This window comes from Gymnogyps californianus, unplaced genomic scaffold (assembly GCF_018139145.2).
Source record: "Gymnogyps californianus isolate 813 unplaced genomic scaffold, ASM1813914v2 HiC_scaffold_234, whole genome shotgun sequence".
NCBI lineage: Eukaryota > Metazoa > Chordata > Aves > Accipitriformes > Cathartidae > Gymnogyps > Gymnogyps californianus.
Genome location: NW_026114115.1, coordinates 21,370 through 34,081, shown reverse-complemented (window position 1 = coordinate 34,081; position 12,712 = coordinate 21,370). Strand labels below are relative to the sequence as shown.

The window sequence follows — 12,712 nt, the reverse complement described above, 5'->3', positions numbered from 1 at the left end:
TTTGCAACCTTACAAAAAAAAATTTAAAATTCTTATGCAAGACTCAATAGGAAAAAGCTTCATCTGCAAGCCATATTTTGGCTTTATTATGGAACCTAATTAATATTTTCCTTAAGTTGTCTCAAATCCAACAAAAAGCTGCCTTTGTGATCTGTTTTCACTTTATAACTAAGAATCTAGTGTGCATAAGAAAAAAGCACGATAACTGCTTCTATTTAAGTATCTTGTCAGTGGTAAGGGCTTGAAAATGAAGTTGGTAATATTTTTATTGATTTCTATATTTAAGAAATGTGGCTCATAGGCTTTTTATGTAATCCAAAGAAGTATTTGATGTAAAAAAACATTACTTCTGTTATCATACTGAAATAAAAGTTAGGAATGTTTGTCAGTTATTTTCTCACCCCCAAATTAAAATTGTTCAGTACAAGTTTTTCCCATATTTTTCTCTCAGCTTTCCTTACAACTCACTTAAACTATTCTTTTATGTTTGATATCTACATAAAATACATCATATTCCATAGCTTTCCCCTGCCAAGATTGTTAGGCATGCTAAATTAAGATATTTTGACCCCATGAGAGGGGCAAACAGCAGATACTATAGTCTGACTTGGGAACTGTTGTGTGTTAACCCTGATAGGCAGCTAAGCACCACGCAGCCACTAGCTCACTCCTCTCTCCTGCAGGATGGAGGAGAGAATCGGAAGGGCAAAAGCAAGAAAAACTCATGGGTCGAGATAAAGACAGTTTCAAAAGTGAAGCAAAGATGCACACACAAGCAAAGCAAAATAAGGAATTCATCCACTACTTCCCATCAGCAGGCAGATGTCCAGCAACTTCATTGAAAGCAGGGCCTCGGCACGCGTAACGGTTACTTGGGAAGACAAACGCCATATCCATGGACGTCCCCCCTTCCTCCTCTTTTCCCCCTTCCTCCTTCTTCCCCCAGCTTTTATTGCTGAGCACAACATCATAGGGTATGGAATATCCCTTTGGTCAGGTTGGGTCAGCAGTCCTGATTGTCTCCCCTCCCAACTTCTTACACACTCTCAGCCTACTTGTTGTGGGGGCAGCATGAGAAACAGAGAAGGCCTTGATGCCGTGCAAGCACTGTTCAGCAACAGCTAAAACATTGGTGTGTTATCAACACTGTTTTGGTTGCAAATCCAAAACACAGCTCTATACAGGCTGCTAGGCCTCATCTTCCTCTTAGCCATGTCAAGCTTGGTAGTATACTCCATCTTTATGGTCAGGATGAGCCTCAAACTCAAAATATACCTGAATTGGGGCACTATGAGTAGTTGCACAAACTATCTCCTACGAGGTAACACTAGCCATTATCCTACTGTCTGTAATCATATTAAGTGGAAACTATACCCTAAACACCCTTGCTACTACCCAGGAACCTCTATACCTAATCTTCTCTTCATGGCCCCTCGCAATAATATGGTACATTTCAACACTTGCCAAAACAAACTGTGCCCCCTTTGACCTCACAGAAAGAGAGTCTGAGCTCATATCAGGATTCAATGTAGAATATGCTGCAGGACCATTTGCCCTATTCTTCCTAGCTGAGTATGCAAACATCATATTAATGAATACACTAACCGCCATCCTATTCCTAAATCCAAGCTCACTAAATGTCCCCCCAGAGCTGTTTCCAGTAAGCCTAGCTACAAAGGTCCTGCTCCTCTCCTCAGGGTTCCTATGGATTGGAGCCTCATATCCTCTATTCCACTATGACCAACTAATACAACTCATCTGAAAAAACTTCCTACCACTAACACTAACACTATGCTTGTGACACGCCAGCATGCCAATCTGCTATGCTGGCCTACCCCCTTACTTAAGGAAATGTGCCTGAACCTAAAGGGTCACTATGATAAAGTAAACACAGAGGTATACCAGCCCTCTCATTTCCTCAGCCAGACTTAGAAAAGTAGGAAGCGAACCTATCCAGAAGAGATCAAAACTCTCCATACTCCCTCTATATTATTTTCTAGTAGGGTCAGCTAATCAAGCTATCATCAGGCCCATACCCCAAAAATGATGGTTTAACCCCTTCCCCTACTAATGAACCCCCATGCAAAACTAATCTCATCCCTGCGTCTACTCCTAGGAACAACCATTACAATTTTGAGCAGCCACTGAATCATAGCCTGAACCAGGTTAGAAATTAACACCCTCGCTATCATCCCACTCATCTCCAAGACCCACCACCCAGGAGCCATTGAAGCTGCAATTAAATATTTTCTAGTACAAGCAGCCACCTCAGCACTAGTCCTCTTCTCAAGCATAACCAATGCTTGAGTCACGGGCCAGTGAGACATCACACAACTAAGCCACCCCACATCCTGCCTCTTACTAACAATAGCAATTGCAATCAAAGTAGACCTAGTCCCATTCCACTTCTGATTCCCAGAAGTACTACAAGGCTCATCCCTGACCACTGCCCTCCTACTCTCAACAGTAATGAAATTCCCCCCGACCACCATTCTCTTTCTAACATCCCATTCACTCAACTGAACACTATTAACTGCCACAGCCATTGCTTCAGCCACCCTAGGTGGCTGAATAGGACTAAACCAAACACAAACCCGAAAGATCCTAGCCTTCTCATCCATTTCCCACTTGGGCTGAATGGCCGTAATCATCGTCTATATTCCTAAACTCACCCTACTCACCTTCTACCAATACAGCCTAATAACTGCAACTGTATTCCTCTCCCTCAACACAGTCAAAGTCCTAAGGCTATCAACAATAATAACCTCCTGAACAAAACCTCCTATGCTAAACACAACTTTAATGTTAACCTACCCAAATGACTTATCACTAAAGAACTAACTAAACAAGAAATAACCACAACAGACAGAATCCTTGCCATACTCTCACTACTCAGGTTGTTCTTCTACCTCCATCTCACATACTACTCAACAATCACGCTTCCTCCCAACTCTATGAACCACATAAAACAATGGCACATCAATAAAACAACACCCCAACCACTATCCTTGCTTCCCTATCAATCCTCCTCTTACCACTCTCCCCAGTATTCTTCACCATCGTCTAGAAACTTAGGATAATCAGAACCAAACCGAAGGCCTTCAAAGCCTTAAATGAGAGTTAGACCCTCTTAGTTTCTGCTAAGACCAACAGGACATTAACCTATAGCTTCTGAATGCAAATCAGATGCTTTAATTAAGCTAGGGCCTTACCTAGACAGATGGGCCTCGATCCCATGAAACTCTATTTAACAGCTAAATGCCTAAACCAGCAGGCTTCTGCCTAATCAGACCCTGACACACTCAACATGAATTTCACTACGGAGTTGATAAGAAGAGGAATTGAACCTCTGTAAAAAGGACTACAGCCTAATGCTTTGACACTCAGCCATCTTACCTGTGACCTTCATTAATCACTGACTATTCTCAACCAACCACAAAGATATTGGCACCCTATACCTGATTTTTGGCGCATGAGCTAACATGGTTGGTGCTTCACTCAGCCTACTTATTCGTGCAGAGCTTGGCCAACCTGGAACCCTTCTAGGAGATGATCAGATCTACAATGTAATTGTCACTGCCCACGCCTTTGTAATAATCCTCTTCATAGTAATGCCAGCTATAATTGGAGGATTCGGAAACTGACTAGTTTCCAAAAATTCACCAACTAAAATTCCCCACTGCTACAGGATCCAGTTGAGTTGAGTAATAAGCCACAGGGCAGTGATGTGGATCTAGCTTTTGAGTAAGGACTCCACTGGTTACTCCTTTGTTGTCATGCACAAATACTTCAAAGGACTTGGAGTAATCCGGCAATCCCAGTGCCGGAGCAGAAGTTAAAGCTCCTTTTATAGCTTGGAAAGCCTTTTCTCTCTCTGGACCTCAACGTATAGGCTCCACTTCCTCTGCCTTGGTAGCTTCTGTCAATGGTTTACTTAACTCCCCTAGCCCTGGTATCCAGGGTCTGCAGTATCCTACTACACCTAAAAATCCTCACAGTTGTTTCTTTGTTACCGGTCGAGGTATTTCTACAATAGCCTGGACCCGTTCTGGGTCTACTAATCTTTGGCTTTCTTTTAATATGAAACCTAAATATTTTACTTCCTGCTGACACAGCTGAAGCTTAAAAAGAGATGCACAGTGACCTTTTTCTGCTAAAGCAGTACATAGACAAATAGTATCTTTCAAGCAATCTTTGTATGTCTTGCTGGCAAGTAACAAATCATCTACATATTGTACAAGTATAGAACCTCCAGGTAATAGAATATCTTTCATATTTTCTCCTTGCTACCCCGGCATGTGATCCTTAAAATAGTTGCAAATGTCAGAGGCAGCTTGGTCCACAAACATGCTTGCTGCCAATTCATTATTAAAATTCTGGAGAGTTATTCCCCCGTACATCAACAAAGCCTGTTGCAATCTTCCCCAGTAGCTGCTGGGGTGTTCCTCTGGCCTCTGTCTACATTCCTGTACTTTAGTTCAATTTACTCTTATCTCCTCGCAAGCTCCAATCACAATTATCAGATCTCCAACCACTGTTCGGCAATTATCTCTATCTGTTTGATTATCACAGTCCCAACCAGGATCAACCTGAGGCCAGGCAGTCCATCTTCCCCCTGCCTGTAGGGTCAATTCCACATTCTTTTCAACTATCTTATCCTGCTCGTCTGGATGGAACAAATCTCTCAATAACAGGTTAACATTGTTCCAGGATGGATTATATCCCGAACAAATAATGGAAAATAATGATGCACATCGACCCGCATCTTCCCTTAACCTAGGCATTTGATTTCCCCACATAACCAAATCCCCAGGGTTCCAGGGGTGATGGGTGTATACATGTAACACTGGAGGTGGGGGAGGAACATTTCACACACACACATACACAGACACCCCCCACCACTGGCTGCATTGCAAGAGGATTAGGGATAACATTAGAAACCACAGGGTAAAGCCCAGCAGAAGCAGTGGGGACAGAAGAGGCAATTGGGGGGGAATCAACAAGCGATACAGAGGGAGGAGTATAGGATGGTGCACAGACCCTCTGTGCACTTAGGGCTCTGCAGGCGCCTCAGTTAAATTGCTCACAATTGCTGCAGCTAAAATTCTTCCTCGAGGTTTTCATACTTATTTTCGACCATCCTCTTTATGGTGGTCATATGCCCAGTTATCCCATACATACCAATAATCCATTTGCTGAGGTTTTTCATCTTCCAAAATTTTCTGGAGTGTAGCCAATTTCTTTAATTCGAAGAATCCTTCGCAAGGCTATACCCCTACTCCTCTAAGTGCTGGCCAGTCTTCCTTACACAATGCTATTGCTCGTTTTTTCAATAGACCTGCAGTGCCATCTATTTACCTCCAATTTTCTAGTACCTCAGCTGAGGGTGTCCCCTCCTCTATGCCAGGTACGTTCCCCATATCTGTATGCCAAGTTCGTGCGCCTTACACTGATCAGGCCATGCACACCTCTCCTAGCGTGCTTCCAAGATGGAACTTGAACCCATTTGGACCCAAAATACTTAGAGCACCCTTCCAAGGTGAGACTCAAACCCACTCAGACTTCCAAGGTGGGACTGGAACCCATTCGGACCCAAAATACCTAGAATTTAGTAGCGGAATTTTAACACTCACTGGTCGGTGCCTCCTGTCTCCAAAGTTCCCAGGTGAACTCACCTGATGCCGGCAATTGGACATTTGGAGATGAGAGAGTCTGACATCCAACGGTGGTTGCCTAGACTCCCATCTGGGGTGCCCCTCATAATTGTTCTGGAAATTATGGATGCCAGCCACCATAACAGGGTTCAACTCTAGGTTTCCGCTGAATCGATAAGCCGAAAGATAGATTCCTCTATAAAACTACTTTTTATTAATAGCGCTACAGCTCGAGCTGGGTGCCTCCAAAGAGGGACCCCGAACAAAGAAATCCCTGGGCAATTATACCCTTACAATCTAAGTTCCCCACCCCTCATGCGACGATTTGGACCAATAGTAATATTAAGGTCTGGGGTCTTCCCGTTCTTCATTGGGTCCCTTCATTGTCTCTAGGCGGGCCAATTCTTCTCTTACCTCTAAGGCTGATGCATCAGCTGACGATTGTAGCTTCCTTATCTTCTGGCTTGAACCGGCTCTGGGGCCTTCTTTTACTTAACTAGGTAAAAGTTCAACATATCTAGGTGAAAGTTCACGGCTTGCGGCCTAAGGCTTCAGCAAATTTAGCTACTAATGCTAAGCAAGTTATGCTAAGCAAGTTCTATATAAGTAGTATACCAAATCGCACAACATAATCAGTGCCCCGGACATAGCATTTCCATGTTGTCGTGGTTTAACCCCAGTCAGCAACTAAAGCACCACGCAGCCGCTTTCCCCTCCCCCCTGCTCCCAGTGGGGTGAGGAGGAGGAAAGGAAAAAAAAAAGTAAAACTCATGGGTTGAGATAAGAACAGTTTAATAACTAAAGTAAAATATAATACTAACAATAGTAATAATGAAATATAATAATAATAATAATAATAGTAATGAAAAGGAATATAACAAAAAAAAAAGGAGGGGGGTGGGAAGGAAAAAAACCAGTGATGCACAATGCAATTGCTCACCACCCGCTGACCGATGCCAGAGCCACGATCCGCGCCTCCCGGCCAACTCCCCCCTGTTTATATACTGGGCATGACGTTCCATAGTATGGAATACCCCTTTGGCTAGTTCAGGTCAGCTGCCCCGGCTGTGCTCCCTCCCAGCTTCTTGCACACCTGCTTGCTGGCAGAGCATGGGAGACTGAAAAGTCCTTGGCTTAAGATAAGCGCTACTTAGCAACAACTCAAACATCAGTGTGTTATCAACATCATTCTCACACTAAATCCAAAACACAGCACTGTACCAGCTACTAAGAAGAGAGTTAACTCTGTCCCAGCTGAAACCAGGACAATATCCACCCCTTATTCTATACCATTTACATCATGCCCAGATCCCACACTTTCCAATACATTTCCAATTAATCACCATCACCTTTCCTGTCTTTTAATATATATGTATAGATATCATCCCCGCGGTCTATGGGCCATCTCTATCAAATGTCTGTTGAGTTCATTCAGTCCATGACTTTGAGCTCCATCTATCGTAACAGTCTGTCTGGGCAGGAGGGATGATGCAAAGTCCGCTCAGTCGGCAGAACAGGATTGGGCTTCGGTATGGTGTGGCAGGCAGGTGACATTGGGCGCAGCAGGAGGATGGTGTGTGGTGTCGGATTGTTGCATGCTGAAGTCAGTCCTGGTTCCATCACTACTGCACTTCACTCAGTTTTGTCAAAGTTCATTCTTCATTAATCTAAGTGATTCTTACTGTAATACCATTAATATAGCATATAACAATTATAATAATGATGACATACAGTGGCAGGATTATATAGCAATTAATAGCATACAATTTAATCTATTGGCTGTTCTCACCTAGAATCAAATCCCCTTGAGGCACACATCGGACTTCCCCATCCTTCCGCATCACCCACCAAGTACACCCAGGCCCTTGAGCAAAAGCAATCCCAGGAATGGGTTTGCCTTTGCCTGAGGCGGGAGTAACCCAAACTGTTTTTTCTAGCATATTTTTCATGTGCACTATGGGGACTTTATCCCCTTCTACAGTACGTAAAAGTTCTGATTGGGCAGGGCCAGCTCGATGGACAGATCCTCTAGTGTTGACTAACCAGGTGGCCTTTGCTAGATGTGTATCCCAATGTTTGAAAGTCCCACCACCCATTGCTCTCAATGTAGTCTTTAACAATCCATTGTATCACTCGATTTTCCCAGAGGCTGGTGCATGATAGGGGATGTGATACACCCACTCAATGCCATGCTCTTTGGCTCAGGTGTCTATGAGATTGTTCCGGAAATGAGTCCCATTGTCTGACTCCATTCTTTCTAGGGTTCCATGTCGCCATAAGATTTGCTTCTCAAGGCCCAGGACAGTGTTCCGGGTGGTGGCATGGGGCACGGGATATGTTTCCAGCCAGCCGGTGGTTGCTTCCACCATTGTAAGCCCATGGCGCTTGCCTTGGCGGGTTTGTGGGAGTGTGATATAGTCAATCTGCCAGGCCTCCCCATATTTGTATTTCAGCCATCGTCCTCCATACCAAAGAGGCTTTAACCACTTGGCTTGCTTAATTGCAGCGCATGTTTCACATTCATGGATGACCTGTGCGATAGTGTCCATGGTCAGGTCCACCCCTCGATCGCGAGCCCATCTATATGTTGCATCTCTTCCCTGATGGCCTGAGGTGTCATGGGCCCACCAAGCCAGAAATAATTCACCCTTATGCTGCCAGTCCAGATCCACCTGAGCCACTTCAATCCTAGCAGCCTTGTCTACCTGTTGATTGTTTTGATGTTCTTCAGTGGCCCGGCTCTTGGGTATGTGGGCATCTACATGACGTACTTTCACAACCAGGTTCTCTAGCTGGGCAGCAATATCTTGCCACAATGCGGCAGCCCAGATGGGTTTACCTCTGCGTTGCCAGTTACTCTGCTTCCATTGCTGCACCCACCCCCACAGAGCATTTGCCACCATCCATGAGTCAGTATAGAGATAAAGTATTGGCCATTTTTCTCATTCAGCAATGTCTAAAGCCAGCTGGATGGCTTTCACCTCTGCAAACTGGCTCGATTCACCCTCTCCTTCTGCAGTTTCTGCAACTTGTCGCATAGGACTCCATACAGCTGCCTTCCACCTCTGATGCTTTCCTACAATGCAACAGGACCCATCAGTGAACAGGGCATATTGCCTCTCATTTTCTGGCAGTTTATTATACAGTGGGGCCTCTTCAGCACGCATCACCTCCTCCTCTGGTGATATTCCAAAATCTTTGCCTTCTGGCCAGTCCATGATCACTTCCAAAATTCCTGGGCGACTGGGGTTTCCTATTTGACTTCGTTGTGTGATCAGTGCAACCCACTTACTCCATGTAGCATCAGTTGCATGATGTGTAGAAGGGACCTTCCCTTTGAACATCCAGCCCAGCACCGGCAGTCGGGGTGCCAACAGGAGCTGTGTTTCAGTACCAGCCACTTCTGAAGCAGCTCAAACTCCTTCATATGCTGCTAATATCTCCTTTTCAGTTGGAGTATAGTGGGCCTCGGATCCTCGATATCCCCGACTCCGAAACCCTAGGGGTCGACCTCGGGTCTCCCCGGGTGCCTTCTGCCAGAGACTCCACGTAGGGCCATTCTCCCCGGCTGCGGTGTAGAGCACATTTTGAACATCTGGTCCTGCCCGGACTGGCCCAAGGGCTACTGCATGAACTATCTCCCGTTTAATCTGTTCAAAGGCTTGTTGTTGCTCAGGGCCCCATTTAAAATCGTTCCTCTTCTGGGTCACTTGATAGAGAGGGCTTACAATCAGACTATAATTTGGAATATGCATTCTCCAAAACCCTACAACACCTAAGAAAGCTTGTGTTTCCTGTTTACTAGTTGGTGGAGACATAGCTGCCATTTTGTTGATCACATCCATTGGGATGTGATGACATCCATCTTGCCATTTTATTCCTAAAAACTGAATCTCCTGTGCGGGTCCCTTCACCTTACTCTGTTCTATGGCAAAACCGGCTTTCAGAAGGATTTGGATTATTTTCTTCCCTTTCTCAAAAACTTCTTCTGCTGTGTTGCCCCATACAATGATGTCATCAATGTACTGCAGGTGTTCTGGAGCTCCACCTTTTTCTAGTGCATTCTGGATCAGTCCATGGCAAATGGTGGGGCTGTGTTTCCACCCCTGGGGCAGTTGATTCCAGGTGTGCTGGACGCCCCTCCAAGTGAAAGCAAACTGTGGCTGACACTCTGCTGCCAAAGGGATTGAGAAAAATGCTTTAGCAATATCAATTGTGGCGTACCACTTGGCTGCTTTTGACTCCAGTTCATATTGAAGTTCTAGCATGTCTGGCACGGCAGCACTCAGCGGTGGTGTGACTTCATTCAGGCCACGATAGTCTACTGTTAGTCTCCATTCTCCATTAGACTTTCGCACTGGCCAAATGGGGCTGTTAAAGGGTGAGCGAGTCCTGCTGATCACTCCTTGGCTCTCCAGTTGACGAATCAGCTTATGGATGGGAATCAGGGAGTCTCGGTTGGTGCGATATTGCCGCCGGTGCACCCTTGTGGTAGCAATTGGCACCTGTTGTTCTTCGACCCTCAGCAACCCCACAACCGAAGGGTCCTCAGAGAGTCCAGGCAAGGTGGACAACTGTTCAATTCCCTCTGTCTCCAAGGCAGCTATACCAAAGGCCCACCGGTACCCCTTTGGGTCCTTGAAATACCCTCTCCTGAGATAGTCTATGCCAAGAATGCATGGAGCCTCTGGGCCAGTCACAATGGGGTGTTTTTGCCACTCATTCCCAGTTAGGCTTATTTCAGCCTCCAATACAGTTAGCTGTTGGGATCCCCCTGTCACCCCAGAAATACAAATAGGTTCTACCCCTTTATAGCTTGATGGCATTAGAGTACACTGTGCACCGGTGTCTACTAGAGCCTTATACTCCTGTGGGTGTGATGAGCCAGGCCATCGAATCCACACAGTCCAGTAAACCCAGTTGTCCCTCTCCTCCACCTGGCTGGAGTCAGGGCCCCTCTAGTCCCGGTCATAGGATTCTCCACTCACTTGTTGTAAAAATGGATTAGAATTCCTTCTCATAGGATCAGGAGTAAGATCAGCCCTTCCACTCTGTCGGCCACACCGCTCACAGTGCTCACTGGAGGCTGAAGCAGCAATTTTCCTGGAAGAACCCTCATTTGTAATTGTTTTTCCTTGCAATTCCCGTACCCGTGCATCTAGGACCGAGGTAGGTTTTCCATCCCACTTCCTCATATCCTCTCCGTGGTCAAGCAGGTACAGCCACAGGGTACCCCGTGGTATATACCTTCTCTCTCCTCTCTCTTGCCCAGAAGAATACCTTCTCCTAATAGCTGAGGTATTGGTCCGTACAGGTGGGCAGCCAGACTTATCCTCAGATCGCTGGAACTCTTGGGACCATTTCTCGGCTAGTATGTCTGGCAGTTTCTCCACAGCCGCGACGAGGGAGGAAGTGAGACTTTCTTCGTATTGCCGAAGTTGGCGAGCCAATTCATCTACTGTTGGTCCCTCCTCGTCTTTCCAGTCCATTACTTCCAATGCATTGGCATATGACGATGATGGTGCACTTTGTACAAACTTCCGCCACATGGGTCGTGCGCAGTGGACTTCATCTGGATCTGTGGGTAACTGCCCATCGTCTGGGTCATAATAAACCATCTCCCGCACGGCTAATTCCCTCAGGTACTGGATACCTTTCTCCATGGTGGTCCACTTGCCTGGGTGACATACAACATCTTCCTTGAAGGGGTACCTTTCCTTCACGCCCAATAGAAGTCGCCTCCAGAGGCTGAGGGCTTGTGTCTTTTTTCCAATCACCTTGTCAATGCCCCCTTCCCTAGAAAGGGATCCCAACTGCTTGGCTTCCTTACCCTCTAATTCCAAGCTACTTGCCCCATTATCCCAGCATCGGAGCAGCCAGGTGATAATGTGCTCACCTGGATGACGGCTGAAGTCTTTTCGCATATCTCGCAGCTCACTCGGGGATAGGGATCGGGAGATTATCTCCGGTTCTGCCTCTTCCTCCTGTTCTCGTGATGACCCTGCTTCACCTTCATCCTTCGCTAAGCGAACTGATTTTTTTGTATATTTCCTCTTCTGTATAGGGGCAATTGATATTGGCACCGGTTGATTCTCTAGTTCAGCTGCATCATCCATCGCCAAGGTTTGAATTGCCACAGTGCCTGTTGCCAGAGTTTGAGTAGCTGCAGTGCCTGTCACCAGGGTTGGAGTAGCTGCAGTCGTGGGAGCTGATCTCTGGGTGGTATTTTTAAATAGTTTAACCCTAGACGATATCTGAATCACATTCAGGAACAGGCTGGTTCCTAGCAATAGGACCATGCTGAGTTCAACATCCCAAGGATATTCAAAATTTACAAACTCCTCCAATGCTATTGTAATTAACCTGGCCGAGAAAGGGAAGATGTGGGAAGATGTCTCCCCAATAGGTTGGCTCCCCGAGGAGAAAAGGTAGAAAGTGCAATTATTAATATTCTCTAGGAGATGATAGCACCCGAAGTACATAGATCTCTCCTCCATAGATTGGTTCCCAGAGGAGAAAAAGTAAAAGGTACAATTATTAATAGGCGGCTCCCGAAGTACAGAGGTGACAACAATGCTGAGTACAAACACCTGATTAGTTTCATGGCCTGCACTTCTATCATATCATAAGCCAGTGTTACAAACAACAACAACATGATAACTCTAGCCCGGTTCCCACAGATGATAAACAGCACAACAGGGAGCGTATACTGCAAGTAGGGCATTACATAACGCAATTTCAAGAACCGCAACACCAACTTTGAGAGCAAACGAACCCACATTGTAATCAGTAACTATCAAACCAATACAATGAATACTTACAACAAGTTTGTTTTAACACACTCTGATCAGATCGGTCGTTATCTCAACCCTTCTCGCCCCACGTTGGGCGCCAAAAAGGCTGTCGTGGTTTAACCCCAGTCAGCGACTAAGCACCACGCAGCCGCTTCCCCCTCCCCCCTCCCACCTCCCAGTGGGGTGAGGAGGAGGAAAGGAAAAAAAAAGTAAAACTCGTGGGTTGAGATAAGAACAGTTTAATAACTAAAGTAAAATATAATA

At 45.6% G+C, this 12,712-nt stretch overlaps 1 pseudogene; it reads left to right on the top strand.

Annotated features, from left to right (window-relative positions):
• The first annotated feature begins 2,029 nt into the window (after window positions 1-2,029).
• LOC127028171 (NADH-ubiquinone oxidoreductase chain 2-like) lies at window positions 2,030-3,067 on the top strand (annotated as a pseudogene).
• Window positions 3,068-12,712: the final 9,645 nt, after the last annotated feature.